Source organism: Camarhynchus parvulus, chromosome 4 (genome assembly GCF_901933205.1).
Source record: "Camarhynchus parvulus chromosome 4, STF_HiC, whole genome shotgun sequence".
Classification (NCBI taxonomy): domain Eukaryota; kingdom Metazoa; phylum Chordata; class Aves; order Passeriformes; family Thraupidae; genus Camarhynchus; species Camarhynchus parvulus.
This window is the reverse complement of record NC_044574.1, coordinates 55818810-55827418: the sequence shown is the minus strand read 5'-3', so window position 1 is coordinate 55827418 and position 8609 is coordinate 55818810.

Genomic DNA, 8609 nt, shown 5'->3' with positions numbered 1-8609 from the left:
CTGGATTGGGTTGTAGCTCCTACTTTATGTGCCCTGTTGCTGTGTGATTTTAGTAACAAATTATTGGGCAATATTAATGGAAGAAGGCTGCTACTTCACTCTACACTGGAGCGTGTAGTAATGCTCTGAGCTTTAATGGGTGGGTGGTTTCTGACTTGGGTGACTCAGTGAGAATAGTGATCTGTACAAAAGTCAAGAAAGCATTTTCTGTATTTTGGACTACTATGATTCAGAAAATATGCATGGATTTTACCTACTGTTTATCTTTAGCAGCTGCCACAATTGTAGAAGATGCCCAGCAGAATGTGTCCTGGAAGCAGGTGAGGTAATCAGTAAGCACACCCTGGATTTTAGTTGCCTTTGGAACTTGCTGATTTCTGTAACTTCGTTTCCAGAGGATGGACCTGTGTTTAAGCTGCTGTTCTGTCTCTGAAGCCAAAGTACTAAAAGCTAGTTTACAGGCTGGCTCAGAGCAGGGTAACATTTAAAATACTTTATATCTGAGTGAAAGCTTCTGCTCCCAGTCTCTGCATGTCAGAGGTTTGCTCATCACAGCACCGATTCCTGGTCAGTCCATAGTGGAGCTGTAGCAGTGACTGTACTTGTGTGTTAGAGCTGAAAGTTGTGGAACAGCACAATCTGCCTGGTCTCAGGCACAGATTAAGGAGTGGTTTTACCCTAATAAAAGTTTGAACTTTGCTTCTGGTCAGGTTGACCTAAGTTGTGATCAATCTCTCAATTGCCCTTTGTAGTTAGGGCCTGATGTGAAAGCTGATGTCCAACAGGCAAAGATGCTAAGCAGCCACAGCCATAGGGAATGTCAGCATGTGGTCTGAGGGTCTGGTTGTACCTCATGGGGTGTGCAGCATCGGTGTCATGGGAGTGTTTGCTGGTGCTGTGAAGGGTAAAGTACCAAATAGGAAAATACTGAGAGAAGTAATAAAACCTAGAACTGAAAGGGAAGGTTCCTGGCCAGCTGGCTTTGTAACTAATTGGTGTTTTGTTTTAGCAAGTATAGAGCTATATAAACATATAATAATTTGTTATCAGCTTGTTCTGTGATCAAGGAAGACAGGGAGTGGTGTAACCACCTCGGTCACATTAGGTTACTTGTTTGCTTTTATGGCCCCTTCAGGAAAAAAAGATGTGTCTGAAGTATGACATGTTCTATATGCATCTGCTGTTTCCTTTGCAGTAAGAGATGAAAACTGAGTTTTCTGTTTGCCAGCTTTGCTCATAGTGGAGTGGAATTAACCCCTGAGCAGGGAGGGAACTATATCACCTGGACTTGCTTCCTACCTGCTACTTACAAACAGCTGCTGTCTCCAGCCCTTTTCTAAATGCCTTATTTTGGTCCTTGTAGCATTTGAATAGGACTGAAAGCAGATTGATTGGACAAGTGTGAGATGGATTTACATGCTCAGAACTGTTTAATAAGCCTGTGGAGGTTGTGCATGCTGTTTCAGCTTTCTATTTAACCTGTGCTTTGCAATGCTTGGCCAGTAACTTACCATGAATTCCTTGTGCATGAAGATTGTAGCCTATTCTAGAGTACATGCCAGCAGTTACTAATAAATGTATTAAGCCTTTGTATTTTTCAGTCTTTGCCTAGTTCTCAAATGCACTTGGCTACAGGAATGTATTTTTTGTCTCTCACTGTTGAAGAGCTGCTGTTCTTGATGACTTACTGAACATGCTGGGCTGTGTATAGGTATGTATATACTTCTGAGAGAGACTGCTCTGCTGCTTAGACTTGTTGGAGAACTCCCCTAGGTAATGTTGTTCTTCTCATCCTGCAGCTGGATAACATCCTGAATGCTCTCTTTGAGTTGGTTTTGGGACAGGGGTAGGTTCTATGACCCCATGCTCAGATGTCCAGTACAGCTGCACACAGCTTAGCAAGGAGAGTGAGTAACGTACAAATGTTTGACAGCTTTTTGTATTAGAAAAACTTGAAGTCTCAGGAAAGCAGGCATCTGGAACCCTGTCAGCTGTAGTAGAAGAGCTGTGAGCTTTCTGACAGTGCAGTATCATTATCACTGTGCAGCTTCACTATCTCACTGTGTAGGCAATGAAGTGTTGTGTTGGCTGAGCTCTTTGGTTTCCAGATGTATGGGAAGTTAAAACCAACTTTGGCTCTTGTGAGCAATGAGGAAGAACATTTTTCTGGTGACCTTGGAGTTTCACTGTTGTAAATTGGAATTTCAGTTTCTCAGCCAGGAGTGCCCTTTGGCAAATGGTCTCTGATCATGTTGCCTTGCTTAGGAGCAGTGCAAAAGGGTAGCTGAGCTGGGATTGTCACTGTTCTGTGCTACACCTCTGGAAGCCCAGGGCTAGTTTTCACTTCAAGTGTCTTATCACATAAATACTTGTAAACTTTGTGCTTGAAGTCAGAGTTGGCAAGGTTCCCTGCACATCTTCTGTAAGGTAAGATAGTCCTTGCAACCTTTGTACATAGAGATAGAACTTGTATTTTTCCTTGCTGGAGGAAGGGGAGGGTTTCAATGTTACATTTAGACAGCATGTTTTGGTCAGGCTGATGGTTATCAGCCAGTGATCCCAGCAGCTTGGCTTCTCTGCCCTCTAATTCCATGATCCTCATCCCATTATCCCAGCACTGGAGCAGCCAGGTGATAATGTACTCACACAAGTGTTTGCTGCAAAAGACCTGTAAAATGTTATTTTCAGGATTTTGTTCTGTGGATGGCTTTCTCTTAGATGACCATTGAAATTCATGCTGTGCTAAGAATTGCAATCAATTCTCTCTTAAAGCTGTGGGTTTGGACTGAGTAGCAAAGCATTTTGAGAAAATGTCCTAATTTTCTTACAAAGTACCATAGGCTTGTGGATAGAGATTTGCAATCAAATGATCTTCAAAAGGTGACTTCCCTCTGTAGTTCACTCTAACCTTTTTAGTAAGGAAAAATGAACATTCTTTTACCTCATAGTGAGAAATTGTGTGACTCTGGCACAACCCTTGAAGAAAGCAAAGGCAGAGATGGGGGCAGTGCTGAACTCTGGTAGGCAAAGTCAGGTGCTGGGCTCAGGGCTGGCAAAGACACTTCCACCTCTTCCCAGGGCTGGCAGGTGTGTTGGGCCCTGCTAGCCCACACTCCTCAGCCCTTCAGTGCTCTGGGGAAAGAGGAGGGTTCTTTGTGCACCTCTGGGAGAGCACAGGGACCTTGGATGTAGCTCTGATGCTCCTGAAAAGAGCCAATTTTCAGTGGAGAAGCACCTGCAGCAACAAGTGCCAGAGGCTGGGAATATGGCATCACTGGCCCAGACCCTGCAATTTCTGCCCAGCACAGCACTCATGCATGTGCTGTGGGTGCATGAGAAATAGCTGCTCCTGTGTGAGCTGATTGAGCACTGGGGCATGAATTAACTGGGTGCTCATGTGAGCTGTCTCCAGGCTTGTTTGTCAATAGATTGAGTGCTTGTGCATGAAGTGAGTGGATGCTAAGGTCTGAATAAATTGGGCATTCATGCATAAACTAATGGGGCACTATAAGATCCGAATAAATTGGGCATTCATGCATAAGCTAATGGGGCACTAATGCGTGAAGCTTTAGGACATTCAGGTGTGAAATGATGGGATGTTGCTCATAGTGTCATGGGCTGTTCATGCATGAGCTGGTCCAGTGCCTCTCATGCATGCCATGGCTCCTGCACTGCCTGCTCAGCCACTTGCACTTGCACGTGGTTGGGCTTTGTCTTTGCTGCCAGCTGGGGAACACGTGGACATGCATTCACACATCTCCCTCTGCCTCCAGTCCTGGCTGGCCAGCCAGCACACAGCAGTATTTTCTGCAGGAACTGGCCTAGAATAAATCCAAACCCAAACAAGCTTTTGGGCAGGAGATGCTAACTGTGTGACAGGCCATCCAAAAAGGGCTTTTCTGCATCCAAGGGAATGGACAGAAGATGACATTTCTCTTGCCTGCCCATGGATACAGAGCACACATTTGCGCCAGCACTGACAAAGAGCTTATGATGAGATCCATGGAGTCGATGGTGTGCTGGCCTGGCTTTTATATTCCATTAAATGAATTGAGTGCCTGCATGAGTCACTAGAACCCCAGACCCCGGTTAGTCCTGATTCCCAGGAGGCCTGTGGTAGCCTTTTTGGGAAGGCAGTGGGTTTTGGGATTCGAGAATCTTTGGCTCCTCAATGAAAGTACCTGTGCCCTCCCAAAAAAACATTGTCCTGCCAGTGGCCAGAGGTGCTGTGTAGAGCTGGAGTTTGAAGAAGCAGAAGCTGAACTAACCTATGACTTCAAATAACTTGAGCAGTAACATGCTGGAAAATGTCCATCAGCAGATACTGTAAGAAGCAGGAGAAATTCTTTTTCTGAGCATCCAGTACTGGAGGTATATTTCAACAAAGTGGAGCTGGAATGAACTGGAAATCAAAATAAGTCTATGTCTATCAGCTGGAGCTGTAGGAAGCCAGAACTGCTACACAAAAGCTGGAGTTTCTATGAGCTGGACCTGAAATCACCTTCAACTGAAAACAAGCCAAAGCTGTAAGAAGCTGGAGTGTTCAGTAACTGGAATTGAAATCACCTGAACTGAGCAGCATCTCTCCTCACAACTGTGCAGGAGCTGGAGCTGCAAGACAGAGCCAGAGCTTTAAGAAGCAGCAACTGAAGGTAGCTGGGGCTTTCTGAGTAGTAACATGCTGGACCCTCTGTCAGCAAGAGCTGCAGGAAGCACGAGCCTCTCTTATCCAGAGCATCCAGCCACTGGAGTGCCCACAGCTGGAACTGCAGCAAGCTGTGGTGTCCATCAGCCAGGGCTGCCTTCCAGCACTGCTCAACAGAGGAGCATCTGCTATCCACAGCCTCTGTTAGCCAGGGCCAAGGGAGAAATAACAACAGGAGCTCTTGTCCTGCTGGCACAGACCCTGCCAGAGCAGGGAATGGGAAGGTGCCAGGTGAGAGCAAGCAAGTGCAGCCCTATATTACATGCATCAGTCCAAAGGGGCACAGGGATCACCTCAGAGTGATGCCACTGCCCCATCCAGGGAGTAGGGCAGGCTGTAGGAACTGTGGACACAAATCAGCAGGTCACGGCTAAAACCTGATGCTCTTATCTCTCTTCAAGTCATGATGCTTATCTGATGACAAACAAACTTTGCTTTGTAATGAAACAAGCAGCTCCTTTACTGAAAGAGGGGAAGGTACAACCCCAGCAGTGTGACATTTGATCCTTTAAGGGTTAAGGGTTTTTACTGCTTTAAACTGCCTTTTCTAAGCGCTTGGTTGAAATTCTATCTCTGTAGCCTTGCAAATTATATTTATACTTTCACTTGACACTGGGTGGCAGCAGCTCTATGAGCACACTATTCAGTAATCCATTTCCTTCTCCTTCAATATTTTCACGGTTCAAGTACCAGAGCAATAAATTGGAAGTGCTTATCACTTTTTGACATTTCTAGATACATATTTATGCAGAATAGTTAACAAGTTAGCTGTTGTTTTTCTCTCCTCTTAAAAAGAGGAGAAAAGTACATTTTCATAAAATTTCTGGCTCAAATGTTCCTTGAGGTGGTGGGGGGACTGAAAAGGCCTTCTCAGGTTTCTGACTTTTGCCTTGCCTGCCTGATTGGCACACCCACAGTATTTCCCTTCCAAGCTGGTTTGTTTCCAGATCCTCTGCTCTCATTGTCGCACTTCTTGGCTGCAAATTTCAGCCTCCCACGTTCTACCCCTTGTCCTTAACGTGGTTGTTAAATTAGTTAAATTAGTTAAATTAATCAGTTACGTTGCTGTTACTCCTTTCGCACATTATAACAACTGCTAAATGCAAGTTTCTCTTTCCAGGTTTCACTCCTCTTAAGGGATGAGTGTTTCATCCAAAAGTACCAGATTTCATGATGACACCGACCCCTAGGGGAGTTCTTGCGGAACTGTGTTCTCTTCCTTTTCAGAATGCCTTTCCTTTGCTGTGGTATGAAATTGCCAAGCAGACAAGGGAAAACAAGTCCTCTGTGGGGAAATCAGGAAGTGACCAGCCACCATCAGCCTGAGAAAAAAAAGGACAGGCCAAATTCCAGCTTCTTTTGCCTTTAGACCATTTGGAGTCTTTTGCAGTGAGAGCTTTAAGAACATTTAGGGAAGAGACAATGATAATGAAGGGTATTTTGGAGTTTTTTCCTTTGGATGGTTTGGGTTTTTTGTGCTGCACCTCTATACATCAAAAGCAAACAGCAGCACCCCAATAGGTCTTTGGCAGAAGGAACTTGAAAATCATTAAGCCACTTTTTGGCCAGGGTGGGCTCAAATCTGCAGGCCTTCTCTAAGGCAAAGGGCCAGGAGAAAAGTCAAATCCATGTGCAAAACAGGTGGAGTCTAAAACTGGAAGACAAAAGTTGTGCTTCTGGCTAAGATGGGCAGTTGCAGACACCAAAATCTTATTGCTGCTGTGTGATGGTAATGAAAAAGAGTCCATCTCTCAGGTGTGGGGCTCTATGGACTCCTGGCTTAGCTTTAAGGCCAGCCAGAAGTTGTGATTTGCACAGGCTCACAGCACAATAGGATTCGTTTTTTAACCCAGTGGTCGCTCCTGGGCCTGGTATCATTAAGACATGTGGGGGATGCCACCTGCTAAGCTGGAAACAGCCTCAGATTTTCCGTAGGCATCAGACCCTGCACGCAAAATCAGATGCAGTAGTTTCCAACAGTTGTCTTCTAACAGCTGCTCAAATAAATCCATAGTTTATAAAATTCAGTGTGACAATGCCTATTGTTAAGAACCTCACAAGCTCAACCAATAAACCCAACTGAATCTAATCAATTTGTAGCAAGCTCATTGCAAAATAGATTTCAGAGAGTTTGACACAGAGCCACTGCACATCAGGAGTCACAATGAGCTCACTTTGGGAATTCTGCCAAAGGATGCACCTGACCCCTGAGTTAAATCCTGCTGCTGTCTTGCTGCTATCCTCAAGACAGACAGCTGGGCAATATTTATGTGGCAAACAACAGATAATGGGTTTACAAGAAAATAATTACCCACCTTTTCCGTGTTTGGTGTGCAGCTCAGTTTGCTTTGAACTCCATGTCTGGCACCATCTTGCCCATGATGTACAGAAGAACCAAGCCCTCACCTCTTGCCTTTGATTATGAGAATGGCACCACAACCATGGGGAACCACATCCCTGAACGTGGACATGCAGCCACTTCAGTGGTGAGAAATACAACTGAGAAACAAATGTCTGTACTGGGTGCATTCCTGTGTGCATGTTGATTTACCCCTACTGGTCTAGCCCTATACCAAGATGTAAAGAAGTCAGTCAGAAATGTTCAGATCCATGCCAGGAAACAAAACAACTGTGCTACAATATTCAGGCACAAGGAACTTAAGAGAGAAAGAGTGCCAGTCTTGTACTGCCTTGCAAAAAGTGGGAAGGGAGGAAGAATACAGGACAGCGTGCTACGTTACAGTTGGGAAGGCTGGTTTTAATTTTCTCTTCTTTCCCACACTTTCTACACAATTTTGAGGGAGCCAGATTGTCAAACTGTCAAAGGAGTCAAAACCCAAAATAACACACAGCTCTCTAGAGGGACTTCAAAATCATCAAGGGACTTAAATCTCTCAGGACTTTGTCAGACAAAGATAAAAATTCTTCTTGACACTACACTGTATCCTCTCACTGTGCTGCTGTTCCTGCCTCTCTGAAGTGCTCACCTGCACTTCCACTCTGATCTGGTAGGTGGGGAAGGCACTTTCATCTCACCAGCCTAGGCTAACTGTTCTCTGTCAGGAACATTCTTCATCCCTCCTGCCTCCTCAGGCAGGTTCTCTTGTGGCAGGAGTGCAGGGGAAAAAGCACAGCTACAGCTGAGTTTCTGAGGGAGCCACACCATAAAAGCAAAGCTGACAGGACAGAAAGGCAAAGCACAGAGAAGAACACCAGGGACAGAGCTCAGAGAATTACTAACGTATCCACAGCATGCCCAAAACCTGAATGTCAAAATCAATTCAATGACTTTAAATTAGAAAATGCAGCAATAAACTTAATCTGATCATCATCCTAATTGTCCATTCAATTCTCCCATGATCTCCTGCACTGTGACACTACTTGAGCCTGACTCACTCACTCATCCCCTTGTTTTACCTCAGCATAACTCCACTGGTGTTGAGCTGAAGTCTGAAGCACATCTGTCTGTCAAAGTAATATTTAGTCTCTCCTGTATCACCTTCTGCTTGTTTCTGGAAAACGTCCCCTCAGTTCTGGCATGCATGCCAGAACTAGAATGAATTGAATGTACATGGGAACTGTACATAAGTACAAAATAATCTGTGACCTCATTTACTGCAGCTTCTCCTACATTCATTTTCTCAATATCCACTAGGGAAAACAAAATCTGAGTGCAGGACATGCTGCAAGAAATGACATCAGTGGCTCTCTCTCCAGGGTAGCCTTTTCTGCCTCAGTCTCATCTGAATCACGTAGACAAGAAGTATAAATCCAGTCTTTGCATCTGGACTGCTGTATGGAACGTGCTTGTAAAAATTTAATGTTCATCTCATTACATTGTAAGCTTACTTTATTTGCACACAAATAAACAAGCTAAGTTAAATTTTATAAAGGAAATATATCC